The sequence below is a fragment of the Saimiri boliviensis genome, chromosome 19 (assembly GCF_048565385.1).
Source record: "Saimiri boliviensis isolate mSaiBol1 chromosome 19, mSaiBol1.pri, whole genome shotgun sequence".
NCBI classification, from domain to species: Eukaryota; Metazoa; Chordata; class Mammalia; order Primates; family Cebidae; genus Saimiri; species Saimiri boliviensis.
In genome coordinates, this window is record NC_133467.1 from 35,111,471 (window position 1) to 35,123,110 (window position 11,640).

Sequence of the window (11,640 nt, forward strand, 5' to 3'; positions counted from 1 at the left end):
TTTCTTATAACCAAAATCTTTAAAGTAACAACAGTAACAACCTAGAGTTGCAACCAATTAACCCAACAGTTACTGAGCACCACTGTGTATCAGGCCTTGTGAATAAAATGGCGAACAAACTATTTTTTTTTTTTTTTGAGATGGAGTTTCGCTCTTGTTACCCAGGCTGGAGTGCAATGGCGCGATCTCAGCTCACCGCAACCTCCACCTCCTGGGTTCAGGCAATTCTCCTGCCTCAGCCTCCTGAGTAGCTGGGATTACAGGCACGCACCACCATGCCCAGCCAATATTTTGTATTTTTAGTAGAGACGGGGTTTCACCACGTTGACCAGGATGGTCTCGATCTCTTGACCTTGTGATCCACCAACCTCGGCCTCCCAAAGTGCTGGGATTACAGGCGTGAGCCACCGCGCCCGGCCAATGGTGAACAAACTATTATAGTCCTGATCTTTTTTTTTTTTTTTTGGAGACTGAGTTTTGGTCTTGTCACCCAGGCTAGAGCAATGGCACGATCTCGGCTCACCGCAACCTCCGCCTCCTGGGTTCAAGCAATTCTCCTGCCTCAGCCTCCCAAGTAGCTGGGACTACAGGCGTGCACCACCATGCCCAGCTAATTTTTGTATTTTTAGTAGAGACGGGGTTTCACCATGTTTACCAGGATGGTCTCGATCTCTTGACCTCATGATCCACCCGCCTCAGCCTCCCAAAGTGCTGGAATTACAGGCGTGAGCCACCATGCCCGGGTAGTCCCTGATCTTATAGTCAAGAAATTTATAGTATAGTCAAGAGAATCACATGGGCTTGGCACGATGACTCATTCCTGTAATATCGGCACTTTGGGAGGCTGGGGTGAGAAGACTGCTGGAGTCTAGGAGTTTGAGACCAGTTTGGGAAAACACAGTGAGACCCCCCCAAGTTCTGCACAAAAAAAAAAAAGGAAAAAAGAAAAAAAATTAATTAGGTAGCCATGGTGGTACAGGACTGTAGGTAGTCCTAGCTACTTAGGAGGCTGAGGCCAAAGGATCACTTAATCCCAGTTGTTCAAGGCTGCAGGCAGCTATGAGCATGCCACTGTACTCCAGCCTGCACGATAGTCAGATCTGGTCTTAATAGATAAATAAATAAAAAGAGCCTGAGCACAGTGGCTCACAGCTGTAATCCTAGCACGTTGGGAGGCCAAGGTAGAGAGATTGCCTGAGCTCAGGAGTTTGAGACCAACCTGGACAACCCCATCTCTACCAAAATACAAAAAATTGGCCTGGCATGGTGGTGCACACCTGTAGTCCTAGCTACTCAGACGGCTGAGGCAGGAGAATCGCTTAAACCTGGGAGGCGGAGGCTGCAGTGAGCTGAGTTTGCACCATTGCAATCCAGCCTGAGCAACAGAGCAAGACTCCATCTCAAATAAATAAATGAATAAATAAAAAGAGAAACACCTAAACTCCTTTCAATTTTATTTCCTTTTAGTTTTTTTTCTTTTTTTTTTTTTGAGACAGGGTCTCGCTTTATTGCCCAGGCTAGAGTGCAATGGCAAGATCACAGCTCACTGTAGCCTGGAACTCTTGGGTTCAAGTGATTCTCCTGGCTCAGCCTTTCAAGTAGCTGGGAATATAGGTGCCACTGCCAGGCATATTAAAAAAAAAAAAAAAATTTTTTTTTAGTAGCGATAACCCTTGCTATGGTTCCCACAGTGGTCTTGAGCTCCTGAGCTCAAGTGATCCTCCTGTCTCAGCCTCCCAAAGTGCTGGGATTACAGGCATGAACCACCATGCTCTGCTTAAACTTTATCACATTTGTTATTTTTCTTGAAGCAGGGTCTTGCTCTGCCACCCAGGCTGGAGTACAGTGGCACAATCACAGCTCACTGCAGCCTCAAAATCCCCTCCTCAAGCTATCCTCCCACCTCACCCTCCCAAGCAGCTGGGATTACAGGCAAATGCCACTGTGCTTGTTTTTTTAATTTTATAGAGACAGGGTCTTGCTATACTGCCAGGGCTGGTTTTGAACTCCTAGACTCAAGCAATCCTCCCACCTCGGCCTCTCAAAGTTCTGGGATTACAGGTATGAGCCATCACACTTGGCCATAAATACACTGTTTTGTTTTTTTGAGATGGAATCTCGCTCTGTTGCCCAGGCTGGAGAGCAGTGGCATGATCTCGGCTCACTGCAACCTCCACCTCCCAGTTTCAAGCGATTCTCCTGCCTCAGCCTCCCAAATACCTGGGACTACAGCCACCTGCCACCACACCAGCTAATTTTTGTATTTTTAGTAAATGACAGTGGCTCTTACCAGTGGTCCTAGCTACTTGGGGAATTGAGGCAGGAGGATTGCCGGAGCCTGGGAGGTTCAAAGTGCAGTGCACTCCAGCATCACGCCACTGCGCTCCAACCTGGGTGACAGAGTGAGACCCTGTCTCAAGAAAAAAACTTGTCAAGCTGATACGGTTTTGCTATGTCCCTACCCAAATCTCATCTTGAATTGTAGCTCCCATAATTTCTGTATCCTGTGGGGATGCATGGTAGATAATTGAATCATGGTGGCAGCTTCCTCCATACTGTTTGTGTGGCAGTGAATAAGTCTCACAAGATTTGATGATTAAATAAAGCGTTTCCCCTTTCGCCTGGCTCTCATTCTCTCTTGCTTGCTACCACATAAAGATGTGACTTGCTCCTCGTTGCCTTCTACCGTGATTGTGAGGCTTCCCCAGCCATGTGGAATTGAGTCCATTAAACTTTTTTTTCTTTACAAATTACCCAGTCTTGGGTATGTCTTTATCAGCAGCATGAAAATGGACTAATATACAGGCTAATCTCACAATTCATATGGAAATGCAATAGACCTAGAATAGCACAAGCATTCTTGAAAAAGAAAAAATTTGGAGGCCTCATACATCTTGATTCCAAAACTTACTACAGAGCTACAGTAATCAAGATAGTGTGGTACTGGCATACACTTACATCATGGTCAACTGATTTTCAACATGAATGCCAAGATAATTCAATGAGAAAAATATAGTCTCTTCAACCAGTGTTACTGGGACAACCTAAAATTCACCTGTAAAAGAATGAAAATGGGCCGGGCGCGGTGGCTCAAGCCTGTAATCCCAGCACTTTGGGAGGCCGAGGCGGGTGGATCACGAGGTCAGAAGATCGAGACCATCCTGATCAACATGGTGAAACCCCGTCTCTACCAAAAATACAAAAAATTAGCTGGGCATGGTGGCACGTGCCTGTAATCACAGCTACTCAGGAGGCTGAGGAAGGAGAATTGCCTAAACCCATCAGGCGGAGGTTGCAGTGAGCCGAGATCGCGCCATTGCACTCCAGCCTGGGTAACAAGAGCGAAACTCTGTCTCAAAAAAAAAAAAAAAAAAAGAATGAAAATGGACCCCTACCTCACATTATACACAAAAAAGAACTCAAAATAGATCACAGATCTACTTGTAAGAGCTCCACGTATAAAACTTACAGGGGGCAAGTTTTCTAATTTTCTACAGAAGAAAATAAAGGAGTAAACCTTCATTATTCTGTGTTATGCAATGGTTTCTTAGCTATAACATCAAAAGCACAAGCAAAAAAACTAAAAATAGATAACTGAATTTTACTGAAATCAGACACTTGTACCTCAAAGCATGCCATCAAGTAAGTGAAAGACAACCCATCGTATGGGAGAAAATATTTGCAAATCACATAGAACTTAACTTATATCTATAATATATAAAGAACTCTTACAACTTAACAATAAAAAGTCAACTCAAAGGCCGGGTGTGGTGGCTCAAGCCTGTAATCCCAGCACTTTGGGAGGCCGAGGTGGGTGGATCACAAGGTCAAGAGATCGAGACCATCCTGGTCAACATGGTGAAACCCCGTCTCTACTAAAAATACAAAAAAAATTAGCTGGGCATGGTGGCACGTGCCTGTAATCCCAGCTACTCAGGAGGCTGAGGAAGGAGAATTGCCTGAACCCAGGAGGCGGAGGTTGCGGTGAGCCGAGATCGCGCCATTGCACTCCAGCCTGGGTAACAAGAGCGAAACTCCACCTCAAAAAAAAAAAAAAAAACTCAAGGTTGGGCGTGGTGGCTCACACTTGTAATCCCAGCATTTTGGAAGGCTGAGGTAGGCAGATCATGATGAGGTCAAGAGATTGAGACATGGCCAAAATGGTGAAACCCCGTCTCTACTAAAAATACAAAAATTGAGAGAGAGATCCAAGATGGCTGATCACTAGCAGCTCGGGATTGTAGCTCCCACTGAAAACGCAAAGAATGAGAGGACACCACACCTTCACATGAATTCTTGTTGCTTACCCACCAGGAGATTCCCAGCGGAGGAGCCCCACGGGTCGCCAGCGTGACCTGCGAGGCGGTTTTGCCGGCGCCTCGGAGCGTCGGTTCTTGGTGAAGAGTCAGAAAGGCACCATCAATCTTAACGCCGCTGATTTGGTCGGCGTAGTGGGTTGCTCAGATTTCTGCGCTGAGAATCAGTAAGTTGGACGTCCACTCAGAAACCCAATTACAAAGACGGTAATTATAAAGACCACACAGATGGATAAATCTACAACGAAGGGAAGAAAACAGCCAAAAAAGGCTGAGAATAACGCCTCTCCCTCAGCAGGGGATCCCAGTTCCTCATCAGCAACGCAACAAGGCTTGATGGAGAACGAGTGTGTTCCAATTACAGAAGCAGGCTTCAAAACGTGGATAATAAGAAACTCCTGTGAATTAAAAGAACTTGTTCTAACACAATCTAAAGAAACTAAGAACTTTGAAAAAAGGTTTGACGAAATGTCAACAAGAATACAAAATTTAGAGAGGAAAATAAGTGAATTGATGGAACTGAAAAACACAATACGAGAACTACGTGAAGTATGCACAAGTTTTAACAGCCGAATTGATCAAGCAGAAGAAAGGATATCAGAGGTCGAAGACCAACTCAATGAAATAAAACAAGAAGACAAGATTAGAGAAAAAAGGATAAAAAGGAAAGAGCAAAGTCTCCAAGAAATATGGGACTATGTGAAAAGACCTAATCTACGCTTGATAGGTGTACCTGAATGTGACGAAGAGAATGAATCCAAGCTGGAAAATATGCTTCAGGATGTTATTCAGGAAAATTTTCCCAACTTAGTAAGGCAGGATACTATTCAGCTCCAGGTAATACAGAGAACACCACAAAGATATTCCTCAAGAAGAGCAACTCCAAGGCACATAATCGTCAGATTCACCAGGGTTGAAATGAAGGAGAAAATACTAAGGGCAGCCAGAGAGAAAGGTCAGGTTACCCACAAAGGGAAGCCTATCAGACTCACAGCAGATCTCTCAGCAGAAACCCTACAAGCCAGAAGAGAGTGGGGACCAATATTCAACATTCTTAAAGAAAAGAACTTTCAACCAAGAATTTCACATCCAGCCAAACTAAGCTTCATAAGTGAAGGAAAAATAAAGTTTTTTGCGAACAAGCAAGCACTCAGAGAATTCATCATCACCAGGCCTGCTTTACAAGAGCTTCTGAAAGAACCACTACACATAGAAAGGAACAACCAGTATCAGACTTTCTAAAAAATACCAAAAAGTAAAGAACATCAATACAATGAAGAATTTACATCAACTAATGGGCAAAATAGCCAGCTAATATTAAATGACAGTATTAAACTCACATATATCATTATCAATTCTAAATTTAAATTGACTAAATTCCTCAATTCAAAGACAGGCAATTTGGACAAAAAACTAAAACTGTATGCTGCATCCAGACCCATCTCACATTCAAGGATACACAAAGACTCAAAACAAAGGATGGAGAGAGACTTACCAACCAACCAGAGAGCAAAAATAAATAAATAAAAAGCAGAAGTTACAATTTTTGCCTCTGATAAAATAGTATTTAAAGCAACAAAGATCAAAAGAAGCAAAGAAGGACATTATATAATGATAAAAGAATCAATGCAACAACAAGAAGAGTTAAAGGTCCTAAATATACACGCACCCAATACAGGAATACCCAGACATACAAGACTTATAAAGAGACTTAGACTCCCACGCAATAATAGTGGGAGACTTCAACATTAATATTAGACAGATCAATGAGACAGAAAATTAACAACGATATCCAGGACTTGAACTCAGATCTGGAACAAGTAAACGTAATTAACATTTATAGAACTCTCCACTTTACACAAAATATACACTCTTATCAGTACCACATCATATCAACTTAGAAGTTTAAACGAAATGTTGGTTGGCTCCTTGTTTGTTACTCTCTTCCCTCATTTTCTTTCATGTCTCCATTATTAAGAACAATTGGCATACCCATATTTGGACTGCATTCTAGCCCGGGCAGCAAAGCAATACCCCCATTCTCTCTCCCTCTTCCTCTTTCTCTTTCTTCCTCTTCTTTATTCTTTTTCTTATTATAAAAAAAAAAAAAATACAAAAATTAGTTGGGCATGGTGGCACACTCCTGTAGGCCCAGTTACTCGGGAGGCTGAGGCTGCAGTGAGCCGAGATCGCACCACTGCACTCCAGCCTGGTGACAGAGCGAGACTCAGTGTCAAAAAAAAAAAAGAAAGAAAGAAAGAAAAACAAAGACAACTCAGTTTTAAAATGGGCAAAAGAGCCAGGCATGGTGGCTCACGCCTGTAATCCCAGAACTTTGGGAGGCCAAGGCAGGCGGATCACCTGAGGTGGGGAGTTCGAGACCAGCCTGACCAACAAGAAATCCCATCTCCTCCAAATTACAAAATTAGCCAGGCATGGTGGTGCATGCCTGTAATCCTAGCTACTTGGCAGCTGAGGCAGGAAAATCGCTTGAACCTGAGAGGCAGAGGTTGTGGTGAGTCGAGATTATGCCACTGCACTCTAGCCTGGGCAACAGAGTGGCAATCAGTCTCAAAAAATAAAAATAAAAAATAAAAAAATAAAATGGGCAGGCTGGGTGCGGTGGCTCAAGCCTGTAATCCCAGCACTTTGGGAGGCCGAGGCGGGTGGATCACAAAGTCAAGAGATCGAGACCATCCTGGTCAACATGGTGAAACCCCGTCTCTACTAAAAATACAAAACATTAGCTGGGCATGGTGGCGCGTGCCTGTAATCCCCGCTACTCAGGAGGCTGAGGCAGGAGAATTGCCTGAATCCAGGAGGCGGAGGTTGTGGTGAGCCGAGATCGTGCCATTGCACTCCAGCCTGGGTAACAAGAGTGAAACTCTGCCTCAAAAAATAAATAAATAAAATAAAATAAAATAAAATGGGTAAAAGAGTTAGGTGCCGTGGCTCATGCCTATAATTCCAGCACTCTGGGAGGCTGAGGCAGGAAGATTGCTTAAGCCGAGGAGTTTGAGACCAGCCTGGGCAACATAATGAGACCTGAGACCTGTCCTCTACCAAAAATTTAAAAAATTAGCCGGCATGGTAGCATGCGGCTGTGGTCCCAGCTACTTGAGGAGCTGAGGTGGGAGGATCACCTGGGCCTGGGAGCTTGAGGCTGCAGTGAGCTGTGATCACACCACTGCACTCCAGCCCAGGGAACAGAGTAAGACCCTGCCTCAAATTAGAAAAATAAAAAGACAAAATATTTGAGTAGGCATTTCTCCAAAGGAGTTATACAAATGGCCAATAACCACATGAAACGATGCTCAATATTATCAGTCATTAAGAAAATGCAAATAAAAACCACAATGAGATAACACTTCACACCCACTAGGATGACTAAAATAAAAAAACTGACAATAACATGTGTTGAACAGACTCTGGAAAAACTGGGATTCCTATATGTTGCTGTAGGGATTTTTTTAGCTTCTGGGCTGAGGCACTTTCAGGCTGCTTGGTGCCAGGGGGCTGTCTGGGGACTTTTTTTAATGGTGAGGCCACTTTGGAAAAGTTTGGCAGTTCCTCAAAAGGCAAAACATGGAGTTACCATATGAACCTACAATTCCACTCTCAGGTATAAAAGAGAAATGAAAACATATGTACCCTAAACTTGTACACAAATGTTCATAACAGTATTATTCATAATACCCAAAAAGTGCAAATACCTCATATGTCCATTAATTGATGAATGGATAAACATAACGTGGTATAGTCATATCATGGAATATTATTTGGCAATAGGAAACACAGTTCTGACGCATGACACAATGTGGATGAACTTTGAAAACAAAGTAAAAGAAGCTAGTTGCAAAAGACTACATATAGTATGATTTCAATTACATGCAATGTCCACAATTTGGTTCTTCAAATTTTTTTTTTTTTTTTTTTTTTGAGACGGAGTTTCGCTCTTGTTACCCAGGCTGGAGTGCAATGGCGCGATCTCGGCTCACCGCAACCTCCACCTCCTGGGTTCAGGCAATTCCCCTGCCTCAGCCTCCTGAGTAGCTGGGATTACAGGCATGTGCCAACATGCCCAGCTAATTTTTTATATTTTTAGTAGAGACGGGGTTTCACCATGTTGACCAGGATGGTCTCGATCTCTCGACCTCGTGATCCACCCGCCTCGGCCTCCCAAAGTGCTGGGATTACAGGCTTGAGCCACAGCACCTGGCCCACAATTTGGTTCTTGATTATACAACTGATTTAGTGGTTAGGAGAGGCTAAGTTAAGGAGAAATGGAAAGTGACTACTGATAGGATTCTTCTGGGGGTGATACAAATGTTCTAAAATTAGATAGTGGAGTCTGGGCACAGTGGCTCAGGCCTGTAATCCCAGCACTTTGGAAGACCAGGAGTTCAAGACCAGCCTGGGCAACATAGGATAATAATAATAATAAAAACTACTACCAATAATAATTTTTAAAAAACTGGTCAGGTGTGGTGGCTCACGCCTGTAATACCAACACTTTGGGAGGCTGAAGCAGGCAGATCACTTGAGGTCAAGAGTTTGAGGCTGGGGGCTGTGGCTAATGCCATAATCCCAGCACTTTGGGAGGCTGAGGTGGGAGGATCACCTGATGTCAGGAGTTCAACACCAGCTTGGCCAACATAGTGAAACCCCGTCTCTACTAAAAATATAAAAAAATTAGCTGGGCATGGTGGCAGACACCTGTAATCCCAACTACTAGGGAGGCTGAGGCAGGAGAATCGCTTGAACCTGAGAGGCAGAGGTTGTAGTGAACTGAAATTGCGCCATTGCACTCCAGATTGGGCAACAAGAGCGAAGCTCCATCTCAAAAAAAAAAAAGTTTGAAACCAGCCTGTCCAACATGGTGAAACCCCATCTCTACTGAAAATACAAAAATTAGCCAAGCGTGTTGGCGGGCACCTATCATCTCAGCTACTTGGGAGGCTGAGGCACGAGAATCGCTGGAACCCAGGAGATGGAGGTTACAGGGAGCTGAGATAGCGCCACTGCACTCCAGCCTGGGCAATAGAGCGAGAGTCAGTCTAAAATTTAAAAAAAAAAAAAAAAAAAAAATTAGCAGGATGTGGTGGCATGTGCCTGTAGTCCTACCTGCTCAGGAAGCTGAAGTGGGAGGATCCCTTAAGCCAAGGAGCTTGAGGATGCAGTGAGCCAGGACTGCACCACTGCTTTCCAGCCTGGGCAACAGAGTGAGCTCCTGTCTCAAAGCAAGCAAACAAAAAAAAAAGGTAAACTTACAGTAGAGTTGCAAAGGTAGTACAAAGTGCTTGCTTAACAATTTTCATTCAGCTTTCCTTAATGTTATACATATATAACCATAGTACAATTTTCAAAATTAAGAAATTAAAGCCGGTACAATACTATTTACTAAACTGCAGACTTTATTTGGATTTCCTCAGCTTTTCTGCTAATCTCTTCTTTTTTTTGAGATAGGGTCTCGCTCTGTCACCTAGGCTGCAGTATGACTGGGCGATCTCAGCTCACTGCAACCTCTGCCTTGATCCTCCCGCTTCAGGCTCCCAAGTAGCTCAGATTAGAAGCGTGTGCCACCACACCTGTCTAATTTTTGTGTCTTTTGTAGAGATGGGGTTTCCCCATGTTGCCCAGGCTGGTCTCAAACTCCAGGGCTCAGGCAATCCACCCACTGCCTCCCAAACTGCTGGGATTACAGGTGTAAGCTATTGTACCCACCTAATGTCTTCTTTCTGTTACAGGACCCAGTAGAAAGTTCCACATCTGGAAATATTTTTCTTTCTTTGTATCTATCACTGACATATTACTTACTGTTTAAAGATTTTGCAAAAGGCATAAATTTGAAAATTATATCCTCACTAATCTAATTCAAGTCATTGATACAACTATTTAACAGGATAGTTACCTTAGTATAGCCTAGATCAGTGGCTCTCAACCAAAGCTGCATGTTAGAATTCCCAAGTATAGTTTGCAATTTTTTTTTTTCTTGTACAGACGGGGTTTCACATGTGGTCCAGGCTGGTCTTCGAACTCCTGAGCTCAGGCAATCAGTCCACCTTGGCCTCCCAAAGTGCTAATATTACAGGTGCACACCACCACGCTCAGCTGATTCTTGTATCTTTTTTATTGAGATAGGATCTCACTATGTTGCTCAGGCTGGTCTCAAAACTCCTGGGCTCAAGTGATCCGCCTACCTCAGCCTCTCAAAGTGCTGGGATTATTGGCGTGAGCCACGGTGCTCAGCCCACCTGGGTATAGTTTTAAAATTCTGATAAACAGATTGTGCCTCAGGCCAATTAATTCACAGTCTCTGGTAGTGGGACCTAGACATTAATTTTTTTTTTTTTGAGACGAAGTTTCGCTCTTGTTACCCAGCACTTTGGGAGGCCGAGGCGGGTGGATCACAAGGTCGAGAGATCGAGACCATCCTGGTCAACATGGTGAACCCCGTCTCTATTAAAAATACAAAAAACTAGCTGGGCATGGTGGCGCGTGCCTGTAATCCCAGCTACTCAGGAGGCTGAGGCAGGAGAATTGCGTGAACCCAGGAGGCGGAGGTGGCGGCGAGCCGAGATCGCGCCATTGCACTCCAGCCTGGGTACAAGAGCGAAACTCTGTCTCAAAAAAAAAAAAAAAGCACATGGTTTCTTCATTCTCTATCGTCATCAAGCTAAAGAGACTGAGGAAGTACCATCTATGAGGAGTGCGTCAAGAGCAAACAAACCATCGCAAATGGGATGTGAAAATCGAGAAATGTGAGCCAGGTTAACAACAACAAAACGCAGACCACCACGCCGAACTTCCTCGGGTCCCATCCCGGTTTGGCAACTCAGCGTCCGGGAGGAATCCCCCGAAAAGCGCGCCAGCCCTACCGGCCTCACTCCCGACCTCCTGGAGATTCGGAGTCCCGCTCCTTTCCCTCGGCGGTACAACCCCCGTGCCAGTACGGACACCGTCCCTCACCGTGAGTCGAGGACGAGTTCCCCTAACGAGGCGACCTGCACGCACAGACAGACGCCGCCTCCAAAGCCACAGTCGGAAGAAGGCTCTGGTCGTCCGGCAGGAAACGACTCAACGCGCAGCCGCCGCGGCCTCCAACCGCCGGCCGGCAGAGGGGCGCCAGGCAGCCTCGATCCGCGGTCAGGAGGAGGAGGAGCAGGGGGAGGCGAGCCGCCTCGTCCCTGCGACGAGCCCAGGGAGATGGGTTGTCGTGAGGCTCGACCCGCCACCCTGGCAATTCCAGTCAAACGTCAAGTCCCGACTCGCTTTGCCTATCCCTTCCTCTCCTGCCCCTGCAGCCGACAGGAATGGAACAATC

General features: G+C 44.9%; 1 protein-coding gene across 7 annotated transcripts in view; it reads right to left on the reverse strand.

Moving 5' to 3' along the window:
* Positions 1 to 11,369, reverse strand: part of DAP3 (death associated protein 3) — a 40,859-nt gene extending 29,490 nt beyond the window's left edge. For 3 of the 7 annotated variants that reach the window (XM_074389885.1, XM_039460248.2, XM_074389886.1), the window contains exon 1: positions 11,286 to 11,369. The gene's annotated coding sequence lies outside the window, so the exon portion shown is untranslated. The other 4 variants (XM_074389884.1, XM_074389882.1, XM_074389883.1 and 1 more) reach the window with 4 other exon arrangements.
* Between the last annotated feature and the right edge of the window lie 271 nt (positions 11,370 to 11,640).